Raw genomic sequence first — 15,571 nt, 5'->3', positions numbered from 1 at the left:
AGGAAGCCAATAATCCATTTTTGAAATGTTTTGACTCTTCCTGGACTCACAAAGATGATATTTTATTTAACAATAATGGGGCACTACATGATTGATTCCACCCATTTTGGTGCATAATTTTTACCAAAAAAAAAAAAAAAAAAAAAGTCCTGGAGATGCATTGACTAAAGGAAAGAGACACGACAGGGCTGCCATGTGTAATTTCTGAGATAATTTTAACCCAAGAATTCCCAAGATAATTTTGTCCGGGGGATTACTCATAGTTCACACACACCGACACACACACAAACAGATACAAAAACACAACAAATCTCATTCCATCTGCAATCCCAACTGTGCATGAGCAGTAACAGTCAGTGTTCATAATGCATGCAAAGAATCCCTTCAATTTGCATAGCACACAGGCAACGGCTTCCGACCCAAAAGCTAAAATAATCAGCATATGCTCTTATTATCAGCCAGAGCAGTCATTAGGAATTGTCTCCACATGACTCTCACTCATGCCTCTGTCAGTCTTCTTAGGGAGAATAAGCTGAGTTCTGCTGGCCTGTAGAAAATAACCCACTAAATGTACCATGAAGAAAACTGTGCCTCTATTCAGAGACTGTCACTTTGGAAAGTTTTGGCCTACAGTTCATGGTTGTATCTGATTCATGTCATGTTTGAGTCTGGTTTGGAAAATATTTGGCCCTTAAATCTATACATCCACCTCAAAAGCTGTAGTTCAATGTCTAGGGGCACAGAAATGTCTGTACAACAATGATATATAAAGATGGATGACCATCTGTTGAAAAATGTCACTTTTTTATAGAATCAAATAACTCATTAAAACCAAACTTATCAGAAAAATGAACACTTGAACATACCTCAAAACAAAATGTATTTGATTTTTTAGTTTGGCCCATGTCTCATTAGCTAACATGGAAGGAGTGGGGCTTATTTGGCTTTACTTTTGGGGAACTGTCATGTCCTCCATCTTTATATACCATCATTGGTACAAAAATGTTTTGCTCATCTGTCACAGTCAAGGAAAAAGTCAGTGGATCACCAAAGTAATTTAAATTTACCTTGAATGTCTGAGATATTTTGGTCAGGATCAAAAAGTTGGACAAAGTTTCTGAAAGTTTGTAATTAAGTTACCCCTAGTCCTGATACAGTGTCAGTTACAGGTGGTAAACTCAGCCACGTTCCATGGTATCTGAGTTTATGTTTCACTTGCCCTTTTGTTGCGCTGCTAACAAGAGGAAACAGTGTGGCCAGCCTCCATTATTTACACTTTGGTGGCTTTTTCACTGTTCTCACTCGTTTGATGCATTTAGTTAGCCATGCAAGGTGCTGAGGTTTCTGTCCTTTATGGCTCGCTCTTCTGTGGCAAACCTGTCCGCCCACTGACATTTGGACAATTCATGTGGCGATGTCGAGCAGTGAAATGAGCAGCAAATGCGAGATATTGCAGCTACCAAGGCCAAAAGACTTGATCTCAAACCAAAACTGTGTGCTCAGCAAAAATCCACTGCCTGAAATAATAACAGCAATAAAACACTTGCAGTAGGAGTACAGTATTTGATTTGATCAGCAACCCAGAAGAAGTTCTGTCTTTAGAAACAACATCACCTCTTAAACATCAGCCATTATTCCCCATATTTTTGTCCAATGACAGCCCCAATTCTGGGGCCCAGGCATCAAAGTGAGGTTGTGCTGGCTGCAAGTGTTTGAGTCTTTTATTACTGTTTACATAAACTTCACTGGAAGGTTTTTGGGAGGCTTGTTTTTCTTGATATCATTTTATCACACCCTGAAAGCTCTCTGACAAACACACACGCACACACACTGTACAACTTGGCCATAAGATTTAGTTGTCACCCTGTGGTACTAATGGGGAAGTGTGTTCAAACAGATGTTCCAGATATCTTTGCAGGGAGTGAAAAGGCAGCTGAAACTTACTTATCTTGCTGTCTGCAAAGAAGTGAACATTACCAAAATTCCACCACACTGTAGGTGAGAGGAAAAAGTTATATAACCACCAAGATTAAACATTTTCAAAATGCAGTATAGACGTATTTCTGATACATTCTTCAAGTTAAGCTGGGCAATAGTGGAAAGATTAGATGGAAGAGTAAATGCTCAGAAATCAAATTCAAAGAAAACTCCAAGATGGAGGGTGAGATTGCATTTTGACTGAACAGTTTTGATTGCACCAGAGTCTATTAAGATAATGACAAAATATAAAAGAGTGCAGACTTTTGCTCAGGGACAATTTGGTGTGTGTCTAATTTGTACAGTTATGCTGCTGAAGTTCAAATAAGCTATTAATGCTTTTAGAAGTATAAAGGAATGGTTGCAAGAAACCACATGTAGCAGAAAGAAAATCATCTTGTAGCATTTGAGTAGACTTTTGGGATCTTCATAATATTACATTCATTCCTTTTGCATTTCCAAAGCATTTAAAATTACCTTTTGCTTGCCAACACTGGTATATTTCCAGAAGGAGAATACTTCAAATCAAGCAACGCCACTTTGCTCATGGCTAACCTGCAGGGAACAAAAAAAAAAAAAAAATGCACTCAGAAAGTTTGCCATAAAAAGCACAAAGGAGGTTCAGAAAAAGAAGAGCCCTAGGAAACAGATTGCACCTTGATGTAAAAATCTGAACAGGGATGATACAAAGGGGGAGTAATGTTGCTTTCAGGTCTCGTTTTTGTGTTGGGGTCCACATTGCCCCAAACTCTTATCACCCCCCCTCAACTGGCTCTTTGAATTACATTGTCACCATTGTGGAGTTGCCATGGCAACATTTTGAGAGAGTCATTCACAGTTGTTTTTTTCAGCAACAGGTTGCTTTTGCACAAAAAATTGTGATGACACATGGCTAAGTCTAGCGTTTTTATTTATTTATTTCGACAAGATTGTTGATTCTTTTTGGAGTCATTATGTATTATTTTAATGTCTAGACAATTTTGTGCAATCTGTGCATATTTCTCATCACTCTATCATATTTTATGCTAGACAAATTTGTGGGTGTCAAAAAACCTGATTGGCGTAATGTGGATTGTCATAATATTCAAAAAAGCAAAAGACTTTCTTTTTTTTTCTCACAGTTACAATGACAGTGCTGAGACATGTTAATGCTATTTAATAACACAAACTGCCTTTAAAGCCTTTATAACAGTTAATCATCAGTTATATTTAATTGTTCGCTGTTTCATATGTCCTTGGATAAGTACATGACAGATTAAGAACATCTTATACACTACTTTGAGCAAGCTTTAGGCAGAAATACAAAAAGGAGCTGTCTGCAAGGCTACAAAAGCCACTAAGCAATAAATTCCTACAATGCCATGTGTCACTGTCACCCTTTATGTTAAGAATATGTAGTTTCTTCAGTGCGTTACTGCATTGCTTGGCTCCTCCACAAAGTGATATGTCAGACATACCAGATTTTATTCTAGTTTTACTCCAAGACTCAAAGCAACACAGAGGCACTTATCTCTAAATCCTGCAGACTGCATTCGCTTCGACACTTCCTTAAATGATTTATTAACTACTGATTTTACAGGGTTGCATTTTTTTAAAGTGAAACAAAGTCACATTACTCATACAGAGAAGCCTACTCAGTCCCTTTGCATGGTGCTGATTGATTTATTAACAAATTAGTATAGTGTTAGTAGTAGACTTTTTTTCACTACTACTTTTTTTACTATTATGTCAATGAACTTCTACGTGAAAGCTTTAGACCCACAGTTGTTGAAATTATGATGAACACCTAAATTTTATCTGCAGGTGTTTTCAATGTTTACATCCTTAGTAACAGGGGAAATCCAGAGAAATAGTAACATGTTCAGCATCCTTAAGGCCAGAAATAACCAGAAATGGTTTCCAACACCTCCATTCATGCCTGATGTTAATCCGATCAGTGTAAAAAGCAAGTGTGGATAATGTATCCTATCAACCAGTAAGAGACCAGTTGCTCCAGCCCCAGCCATCACCACTGCTACCTGCAATCTGCAGCCGTGCAATGATGACATGGACATTGTTGCTGTCAGCATGAAGCCAAGGACAACAAGCAACAGGGGCACACTATTTCCAGACAGCTATTGTTCTCACTCACACAGAGAGGCCAATACAGGTGGGGAGTGGTGAGGCCATTCACCACTCCCTTAGTGCCCTCCAAGGCTTTGCCGCTTAGCACACTCGAATGTGCTAAGCGGCAAAGCCTTGGAGGGCGCTCTGAGTAGGAAGAGGGTCCGTGTGTGTGCCAAGAGCCCCTCGCTTTGTCTCCTTCGCTCGAGTGAGGAGCGAGCCTTAAACACAACACAATCACACCTGTGAGCTTTCCAAATCTCTGGCAGCTTAAAGGCTCTCTAGAAATCAGAGCCGAAACAACCAGGATTTCTTCTGGTAAAAGCGAGGCATCTCTGCCGACAGCTGATAGGCAGTGGTTTGGAATGGATAACCTGAGCAATTAAAACATGTTCTACACTAGAAATGAATATGGTCTTTTAAAAGGGAGCAGTTTATAGTTATTATAGTCAGCTAACCTTTACAGCTAGTGGTGTTTTTCCAAAGCTAAGGCATTATCTTTTCTGCTCACTTGGCTCAACTGTTTCTAAAATACCCAGTATTTTCTGTGTTCCAAGCATTACCAGCCACGTTTTTAGCTAGCAGCTATTCTGCTAGCCTTTACTCTGGAGATTTGTCTCTCCTAGCATAGTGTTAACTCTCCTCAGTCTTTCTGAAAAGCTAAAGAGTGAGCATTTGTTTGTTAGCATTTAACAGCTGTTAACACTGGAGTAAAATGAAGAGCCTTATATTTTGAAAAGATATATTTTAACACAACACAAGCTAGCTTTTTAAAAATTGTGCCAGAGTAAGCCTTAGCTGCGTGCTAACTGTGCTAGGTAGCTAATGTTAGCATGTTAGTCACATACCCTATCACACTGATGTAATGCTAACATGGCATTACATTATAAAAAAAACTTACTCAGTAGCAGCAGAAGCAGAAGAAAGCTTTAGGAAGCAGTTTACCAACTGTGAAAAGCACTGTGGTCTTGTTTTCTGAAGGCTAACACTGTTAGCTCCAAGCAGCTAAGTCTTTTTCTCATTGTCCTCGTGAAACAGCTGCTGCCACTCAGGCAGGCTTTATGATACTGACTAGCAGTGCTGCTGCCTTGAAGCTAGTGATAGGGTTTATGTCCTCCTGGCCCACTAACTGACCCTAGACCTGTGTGTCTGCTGCTTCTCCACTCAGTTTCCTGGTCAGTGTACTCTTGCTTATATGAACAACCGCCAAAATATGACTCAGTTGACTCAAAACAAAATGTATCATCATTATATAAACTTCATACATTTTCTCTTGAGTCTGTCTCCAAGGTTTCTACACAGACAGCTATTTTCGCAAGAGCAAACAAGGACAAGGTTATGCTCACCAATGACTGTGGCTAAAAAAGTAGAGTGAATAATGTAATGAAAAGCTAAAAATATGGCTATGCAACTCCTACCTATACCTTTTTAAATTAATAACTGGTATACCTGACCATTCCAAGCTTCTGTCCTCAAGGTTTGTGCGTATTTTGACAGCTGATTTAGGGCTGTCACAGTAAGCCCACAGCCCTCTCCAGGCTTGCCTCTTCTTTTTTATTGCTTAAGGCAACCATTGTTCCTCACGACTGTATTAGATCGTAGATCCTTAGATTTCCACAGGTCAGTTCATAATTAAAAATCCTCCCCTGGCGTCCCTAAAAATGACGCTCGCTCAAGTGCTGTCGATGGCATTTTGATATCCACGGGGCCAACCTTTTGGCGAGCACGCTCAGAGGGGGTTATGTAGGAATGAAAGAGAATGTCCTTTGCAGGGGGAATGTCCTTTTCCTCCAAGTCTCCATCTTCCACTGTTTTATGGTGAAAGAAGTCTCATCATATTGGATTGATGCCTAGATGATGAATATAAAAATCAAATGTCAAACAGTATCCAAGAATAACCCTATGGTTGCAAATTAACCATCCAGGGATTACTTCACAGTTTGCTAGAGACCTTTAAATGTGTGGTCAAAAAACAATTAATCACTTGACAGTTTAGCAGTACCAAATGGCACTTTGAGGAAGACGTAATGGTAAATACAATGTGGACTGTGATTAGGTCTCTATGGTTTAGAATGATGCAAAGTGAGAAATAAAATGAACACCAACTACCAGCCAAATGCTAATAGATTTTGGCTCTGGCTGGTGAGTCTCTCAATGAACTGAATGCATAAACGTGTCAGCCTAGAGTGTTTTAGGGAGGCGTCTAAAAAAAGGCATTTATAAAGCACTATTCTCTGGCAGAGCTGACCACATTTTTGGACACATGGAGCAAAAGGACAAAATGTAACAATTAAACAACAATTAAACTGTCCTTTGACTGGTGTAAAATTTAATGGATAGGCATGATCCTGTGAGCTTTTATGCTATCATGGTGTTGGTGATTACATCTTGAGGTAATTAAGTCATCATGAAACCATTAATCATGATCTCCGGAGGGGGAAAAAAATGCGGGGGGCATATTAGGGTAGATCTCTAGAAATCATGAGACTAATACAGTTCACTGAACAGCTGTAAAGTGGAGGGGGAAGAATTATTTAGAAGTATTTACATATTTATTTTGCACTTGCCCTTTAAAATTTTGGACATCAATGCAAAGGCGCAGATAGGATCTGGTGACCTCAAACGCATGTATGTTCATGCTGCCTATGTATTTCATGCTTTCACATACATGCGTGCATTGGGTCCAGAACAAGTGTGTCTGTTTTAATTCCGCATATGAGCTGTTGTACTTGAGGCCTATTAAACTCTGTTCCACTCGGATGCTAAACCAAATTAGCTGAGGTCTTGAACTTCACTCCGAGTAACGTGTTACCATTTACTTGCTCGATTAGTATTCTGTTAGAATGTAGATGCAATAATCGGAAAGAGCGGGAGCATTAAGGGGGGGAATGAGCGAGAGATTCCATAAACGAGCAAAAACTCAATGTGTGTACAGAGAAAACTCAGAGGCAGTGTTATGGAGGGGAGCGATAAATCTCAGCAGAAGCTCCTCTCCAATAATGTTTGCCCCCTCTCTCGCTGTCTTCCTCTGTTCTTTCTAAATAGAGCAATTCAATGAAATCCCACTGAGACATGGGATAAATCAATTTTCTAACACTGTATCCAACATATCTTTGCTCTTTCCTGCCACAAGCTTTTTATTGCTTTTAAAATTTTATTTTATTTTTTTCTGTGTCTATATTGAGAATGAATTGACCTCATAATTAAAAGATGGCGGGCACATTTTCTAATAGTCTATAAATGAACATTTTTTGAGGAAATAGAGTGGCAGAGAGAGTGAAGGCGTGAAATCAGGAGAGGAGATGAAGTGTCTTTCCTGAACCTTCCTTTTAGTGTGGAAAAGAACTTCTATCATTGTACTACTTTTCCCGTCTGACTTTATTCGTAGAATTCTCACAGAATGTGATACAACAAAGAAAATGTATAGGAGGAAAATTATCGCAAGAAACTGAAGGAAAAAAAAAAAAAGCACAATCAGCCTTTCTGTGCCGTCTGATGTGATTTGGTTCTTATCATCAGACGGCAATACAGCAATTTTGCTTCCCAGGCTGTCGACTGTCTGAGAACTGCTGTGAATGGGTGAGTGGACCTGCCAAAGAGTCTTTGGTAGCCTGTCAGTTACAGTGGCTGAGGCTGCCCAAAAAGCACACAGCCTGCCCGACGCTTTTGATTAGACCACCACATCCGGCCAGCAATTCACATGCTCAACAAAAGAGAACTATACAGGTTCTAATCTAATTGTCGGCCGGGGATAAACTTTAAAGAAAGAAAAATGTCATTAAAAAAAAATAAAAATCCCAACTGCTTTGGATAGACGTCTTGAGCCCTTTTGAAATTAATTTATAATTAAAAACCTGACTTGCCAAAAGTTGATAATAGCAACCAGCAGGGGCTTCCATTTAAGTGTGGGTGAGTTGCTTTTGAAGTCTCCATGGTAGACAGTTGAGTCAGGCTCCAGAAGTCGTCCTTTCGATTGCAGGTTCGGGTTTCCTTGAACTCAGCGCGACGCATTCCTATTTTAAGCCTCTGGGTTGCGGAATGTTTTTTTTTTTTTTTTTTTTCCAAAGGAGTTGAGTCAAAGTCAATGAAACAAGAAAAGTCAATGAAATGAAACAGCAACACTGATCTTTATAGATTAGTTTCTCTAACTTCTCTTCACTCCCATATCTGTAATTGTAACATTATATTCGTACTGAGGCCCTCTCCCTCGAGATCTATCAACAATCTTGTTTCATTTTCAGCAGTGAGACTTTATTGCAGGAATGAGTGTGCACTCTTTCTGATGACCTTAAATCTCATTTTCCAACCTCTACTCACTCACCTGTAAAATAATCCACAGATACCGAGGCCAAGACCTTAAAAATAACACTGGCAGGGTATTGAATGAACATTTGCCTCCTTCTATGGCACCATATTCAGTTAACCTTTCCCACACTCAAGACGCCATAAAAGAAAATAGAGCATATTGTTGTTTTCTTTGTCCTTATCCTCACATCCTCCATCTCTATTTTTCTCTCACTCTGTAAGATGACACTCCCTTTATTCAACTGTGTTCTCTCATCCGTTTGCCCTCGGTCAAGGCCTCCTTCTTCTCTTTCTTTCTTTCTTTCTTTCTATCTTCTTGTGCCCTTGGATGCTCCTTCCCACTGCCTTCTTTTCTCTGGCTACCCTAATGTGTTGTCATCGCCTCACTGTGCCCTGCTGCCTCTTGCATAGCTTACATGACTGGGAAGGACAATACATGGCGCCGACTTGATGAAATGTATTGATCGCACTAGTAGGCCTGGCCTATCGAACTGCCTCGATGACGGACTGAACACTTGCATTTTTCCATCTACTGACATGAGATCGACTGGATGAAAATTACATTCCAGGTTTTTGGTCACTTTTTTAATTCTTAAGTATCGACAGCAAATCATTCACATTGTACTTGTGCAATGACAGCAAATTTGGTGTGTTTTATGAAAGGTAAAGTGAGTGCAAGCGTCCCTTGCCCTTGCCAGTGTTAAATTTATCTTAATTATCACTGATATGAAGGCTGCTACATCACCCTCTGTTACTCAGTGTGAGTCACTTGGCAAGAACACAGCGTTATCATCATTAGACGTCAGACTTCAATACCTGCTGAGGGTGAACGTCGGGAATGTCCCATACAAGTTCACATACATGTGACTGTGCAGAAAAGAACGTGACATTTTCTATTTAGTGGTAGAACTCAGCTCAAACAAAGCAGTGTTACAAGTCACATATACCTCTTGATAATTACTATTGATTACAGTAATCGTAATAATGCTGGAAACTGACATTTGCTTGTTTAAATTAAAAGAAAAAAAAAGTCTAAAAAGTCATTTCAAATATATTTTTCTAGAAAACATACTTGAATTACATATACAGTACACAGCCCTGTTCAGTGTCAGTAAAATATTAAATGATTTAAAGTTGTGCCATCTTGCAATAATTGCATTATTTTTAAGTTGAAGGGTAGGACATTTGATTTTATGCATAGTGATAAAAAAGGTTAGATAGATTACATTGAAATATGCAAAGTACAATCTTTCTTAGTTTTGGCCTGGGTTGTGTTCAATGCAGCATGGCTCCACAAGCCTGAATAGGTAAGAAAGGCTGTGAGGCTGTGAAACATGGGAGAGGGTACAAGAGCATCAATGGGCTACTGAACATGGGCAGAAACACAATTTGCAGCAGTGGTTAGGAGGTACTGGAAGAGCCATGGAACCAATAATAGAAGAACACGATTCACTATTTATGCAACCTTGCACTGAAAAATAGGCCGGTAAGTGCTTCTGCCTTGGCACAAGGATTGTCTGTGGAAGGTGGTGTTTTGTGTTGATTAGACAGCGAGAAGGACATTGTATGAAGTCAACCTCAATGGGTGGCCTCGGAGAGAGGGAAAAAAAAAAAAACCTTTACTCACAAAGTGCAAGATTAAAATTTGAGAAGAAGCCTGACAAATGCTGGCAGCTCATTCTTGCAACCAAAATAGATTTCTTTGGATCAGACAGTTTCCAGCATTTTTGGCGTGGACCAGGGCCGGGACTACCACAATGATGCATAGTAGTGATATGGGGCTGCATTTGTACAAAAAAAGTTGCAGGAGAGATGACATTTACAGATGTCCCTATGAATACAGTTTGTATCCAAAAAATACTGAATGAAAACAGTATTCCCAAATACATTGCATAAATCATACAGGATTTTTTAAAGAAGTAAAAGTGAGAACTATGACTGGAATCCAATAGAATACCTCAGGAGTATTTCAAAACAGAGAGAAGAAAAACCAAGCACCTGCAGCAAAGAGAAGCTGAAAAGAATCACCTATGAAGAATGGAAGAACATCTCTCTGCAGGTTTGTGCAAGACCAGTATGATCCATGCCCACAGGATCGAACCTGTCATCAAAAATACAGGCAGACACACAAAATATTCAAGAGTCAAAGAATGGGGTCGAGCTAATGAAGGGTGCACTGACTTTTGTTGCAGGTGACAATAACAGTGCTGCATGGAAAATACAAAGATAACACAAGTAGTTCAGTTCAGATCTGGCCTGTTAATATCAGAACTTAAGAATATCTAAATGGCTTTTACTAGGCCACAACAGCAACACTTCAAGACCTAGTTCAAGCGCTGAGTATAGTGGAATAGGTTGCTGCCTGAAAGTTTTAATGGGACAATTATCAGGTGCACAATCAGCAGAACAGAGGCAGAATAGAGGAGCTCATTGCTTAAATGTTGCTGGTTCTAATCACTTGATGAAAAGATTTGGACACCCAAAAAAAGTATAATAAGGTGCACGTCAGCAAGGCTGTTAACCTCTGGCTTTGTAGAACTCCTCACTGACTAACAGTAGATAGTCATTATGACTGAGCAGCTCCTTGGTTTGAATTTGAGGAGAATTACTGACATATATAAAGCAGGGTGGTAGAGAAGAGGTGCATGCATCCTCAGCATAATCCCCCTGGAGAGCTAAAGGTCAAAATGACTGGCAGCTGTCAGATGTAAGTTCTCAGACTTATTTTGCTGTGTCACATCACTTTCTTTAATATATTCTAAGGTTTGCGGGTAATAAAGAAAGAATAATTGAAACTAACTTCAGACATATTTACAGATGGTTATGTAAATTACAGATGAACTATTACTGTTGTTATTCTTTCCTTAATGTTACAGTTTATTTTCAGTTTCAAAGTTGTGTCATTTGCTGAGGCAAATGACATTCGCGATGATGAAAGATCTTCCCAACATGTAATTTTGCTTGACAGTCTTTCCCCTGGCTACAGGAACTTTTAAAGTATTAGTCACTTCAGAGTCGGCGCTGTGGCAGAGACAGCGTGTGGGAGAAAAATGAAAGACAAAGATGGGCCGGGGGAGAGGGGGCTGCATGGGCTTGCATCTGTGTCTCCATAACATGCAGACATGATAACACCAAAGGAATATACCCTAATGTACACAGCATTTATTAAAATCACCCACACACTGACAGGATTTTAAAATCCATGCCTGGCAGCCTGTGTATAAAAACATTTACTCATTTATCTTGCATATTTTTTTGCTGCTGCCCTCTGCAAGCACAACTGATTTGATTCAAATTCAGGAAATCATGCCACCACTAGAGTCACTGTCACTCAATAAAACTGCTCGGGTTTCTTTTGTTTTGACCTTCTCACCAATAATCCTGGATTTACTGCAGTGTGGTGGAAAATTTATCACCACACTTTACAACAAGAAGCTGGCAGCACTCTTTAGAAATGTAGCCACTTCTGCTTTATCTCTTTATTGTTCTTTTTAGGCCTGAATGCTGTATTGTTTTAGTAGGGATAGCAATATTGGTATATCAGAGAGTTAGTTCACCACTTAGGATAAAGTCTCTGAACAGCTACTGGATAAAGTGCGATGAAATTGTGTATATACTTTCAAAGTCCCCAGAGGATGACCTGTACTGACGACTGACTTTACCCTAAGGTCAAAATTTGATTTGATTTGATTTAAGACCAAATAGCTGCAAAAGGTAAAAGCATTTGTACTTTGGGTCTCATGCTAATGCTGCATTCCATTTACCTTGGAAGTTTGAGGTCAGCCTGGAATTATGTCACACTCGAGTTGACTGGGTTCCAGTACAACAAGTAAGAAAACCAAAACAATACCAGTTCTAGCTAAGTTAGCCATTGTTAGCAATAACAATGTATTACACATTGCTTTGTGTATACACAAGCCATAGCAACATGTCTACAGATAGTTGGGAAGTACTGTGTGTAACTGATTTGATGAGACACAAGTACTAATGAACAGTATGTTACTACAGCTTTCATTTCTGTTGTAGCACAGAGAAGTCATCTTGGATTTTGAGGGTAGGGTTGGTGAGGTTCTTCCTGCTTTCTGAGTTGGAAATCTGACTTCAAGGGGCGTACCAGCTGAAATTTCCAACTGGGAATTTCTGACTACCCAGCTAAAATGGTAAGTAGCAAATGTAAGCATGCTAACATGTTAAACTAAGGTGTTAAACATTATAGCTCCTAAACATTAGCATGTTTGCATTGTCATTGTGAGCATATTAGCTTACTGATGTTAGCATTTACCTTAAGGTGCTACTGTTCCTAAGCTTCATAAGGCCACTAGCATTGGTGTAGTCTGTTTGTATTGTTTCTGTAGTGCACGTCACACCCTGCAGCTACCTTCCTAACAGTTATTACATTTGAATTAGCAGTCTGCTTTCTGAGGTCAATGAGAATAAATATTATCTTAGCTTAGAAGCAGAACAGCAGCATGACACCCCACTAATAACACATCTCATCAGGAGAATTAGCGAGATGCGTTTTGATCTCTGGTTTGGACACCCGGGCTCGGTAATGTTCCCTGTGTTTGGGGCATTACACCATGCCGAGTATACTATCTATCTCCCCTCCCTTTGGAAAGCATGGCTCAATCACCCTCCTGACAAGTGCTGCCATCTCTCATTTGGACACCCTTGTTATCCAATTGGCACCGCTCACATTACTGCCCTGCCCTCCCCCTCTTTTCTGGCTGCTTGATGCTGACGCTGCACAATAGCAACTTTCTATGGGCTGCTGGACTCATCTACAGGGGGATTTTTAGCTGAGGTCCCCTCTAATCGGGCTAATTCTGAATCGGCCAGGACCATTCCAAAGGGTGTGTTCATCGTGCCGTATTAATCTTTTGGTGAACTGATGCTGAACTCTTTATCAGCGAGGGGGAGGGTGTATAATTGCCTGCGAGAGAGGCTAGGGAGGAAAGAAGAGGCAAGGCGATCCCACCTCCCCTCTTTCACTATCTCACTCATGCTCAACAAATATCCTGCTGCTGTTTGCCAGCACTTTTTTTTCTTATAGTGTGAAAAGAGAAAAACGTTCTCTGGACAGCTACTTGTTATCATCATCATTACCGTCATAACGGCTGATTTATCAACCGATCTGTCTCTGTATTTTACTGTTGTAGAAACTAGAAATATATAAATTGATGAGCAGGAAATCACGCAAATCAAATATTTCTGAAGAAGCGTGATACAAAGAAGCAATGAAAGGACATCACCTAACATTCAGCACAGCTTTTATCACCTCCTGATTCACAGTGCATGAAGTTCTTTAAAATCTGTCTGCATGGCGGCGGGGCGTTTGTCCTTCAAACAGAACAGGGCTCAGAAAAAAACACTTTTGTCATCAGCTGCCGTGTTTGGTTTGGTTATGTGTCTCCTAAAAGCCCGACTTCGATGTAGAGTGAAGCGGGGTGGGGTGGTGGAGGAGGTTCGGAGAGTTCTGTGGTAACCTAAATAATTACACGCCCTGCTCTCCCAGAGTGATTAATTATATCTGCGGAAAGGGATTTCTTATTTTAGAGCCCTCCACAGACAAGGGCTGGTAGGGAGAAAGACAAGAGGAAAAAAAAAGAAGACAAAATACAAGGAGGCCCCTTATCAAACCTTTCTTGACAGATTTAGGCTGTATGTAAGACTTGCAGAGTAATATCTTCTGCTTGCTGGTCAGCTTGCAAGAGCTGTACTGGGGACATGAAGGATTTAAAGTGAATCAATGTTTCACAGTGGACATAATTAACTGCATTTGAGGATCTTGACAGGATATTGGGAGAAATTTTACAGCGTTGCATATAGCATTTGGGAAGGATTAGTACTTCTCATGCCCATTACTTCACATAATTTCTTCATTTTCCTTATCTGCGTGCACCAGAGTGGCCTATCCGGAAGGTTTGTGAACATACATGTCTCATTTGGCTGGGAGGGTATTCCCCTCTGGCTGACTGTGCCTGGTCTGATTTGCTACATTGGGAACCTGCATTTAAATTTGTTATGATGCAGCTTAAACATGGAGCTGGGGAGGTTGGGGTGGGAGGTCGTAGCAGGATGAGAAGTCTGGCAGAAATCTCCTAAGACTGAATCCTCATTGGCTTAGAATGCTTTACCATATGGGGAACCTAGATTTGGATCCGTCCGCTGTCAAATATAAACACCCACTTATACAGAGGAAGATGGAAAGGAAAAACGGTCTAAAATGAGACTGTGGGATTAAAATGAACAGAACGACTGAGTTATTTAACACACAGAGGGAGAATGGTGTTAAAATTTAGTCATGGTTAGAGGGTGAAAAGCAAAAACATGGCTGACCCAGATGGGAGTAGCATTAATGAGTAAAAAAATGAAATTACCTGGAGAATCTAATCCCTTCCAGAAATACACAAAACCAAGATGCAGCTGCTCACAATGATTTTACTCACTCTACTTAGCTGCAACCTGCACAAAGCATATAATACTGATTAATTAAGTTAGCATAAAACATAGAGCCCCAGTCTTTTATTTTGTGTGCTGCACATCTTGTTTTACTCCTTACTTTTAATCTATAGAATGGTGCAGTGGTAATATAATATAGTTCAATATATTATGGGGAACTTTTATTCTCATTCATCAAGGCGAGGGGAGGGGAGGTCAGGCCAGAGAGTGCAGATCACTGCTCAGTGCCACTGAGCATACAGTAGATCTCCACCCTCTGGCTCTGCACATAATCTCTGATATGGTTGGGAACCCTTTTTCTGCAGCTGTGGGAGCGCTGGTGACACAGTCAACCTGTGCCCATTATGCAGTGAATCTGTCAGTGTGGGTCTATAGCCTCCTCCACTCACCCACTCGGGCCTTATCCAGCAGTGCAGGGTCTCCCTGGTATGCCAAACTGGCTCATGGTACAGAAACAATAGAAAGCTTCTTCCTCTTGCCCAATGGGCCATTCTGGCTCAAAGAAGGCTTACTTGACTCTTTTCTTATGCATCTGTGCTGAGCGGCTGCTCATGCTGAGTGTGCAGCAAAAACCATAGGCCAGTGTCTGGCTTAAAGTATCAAAGCATTAGAAGACATTCATCCCTTTTACTTGCCTGGAGTTGTATTGATTTATAGCATAGTCTTCAAGGAAATACACATGTTTTGGACATGAACACTTCATCTAAGAGTTGCTTGTCCTATA

General features: G+C 40.2%; 1 protein-coding gene across 2 annotated transcripts in view; it reads right to left on the bottom strand.

The window, feature by feature from the left end:
• Window positions 1-5,231, bottom strand: part of slitrk6 (SLIT and NTRK-like family, member 6) — a 102,098-nt gene extending 96,867 nt beyond the window's left edge. For both annotated transcript variants that reach the window (XR_007809103.1, XM_018689236.2), the window contains exons 1-2: window positions 4,982-5,231; window positions 2,455-2,532 (exon numbers count right to left, since the gene is read on the bottom strand). The gene's annotated coding sequence lies outside the window, so the exon portion shown is untranslated. The remainder of the gene's footprint in view (window positions 1-2,454; window positions 2,533-4,981) is intronic.
• Between the last annotated feature and the right edge of the window lie 10,340 nt (window positions 5,232-15,571).

The sequence above is a fragment of the Lates calcarifer genome, linkage group LG7_2, assembly GCF_001640805.2.
Source record: "Lates calcarifer isolate ASB-BC8 linkage group LG7_2, TLL_Latcal_v3, whole genome shotgun sequence".
Lineage (NCBI taxonomy): Eukaryota > Metazoa > Chordata > Actinopteri > Centropomidae > Lates > Lates calcarifer.
Note: the sequence above shows the minus strand (reverse complement) of the source record. Positions and strands in the feature narration are given on the sequence as shown.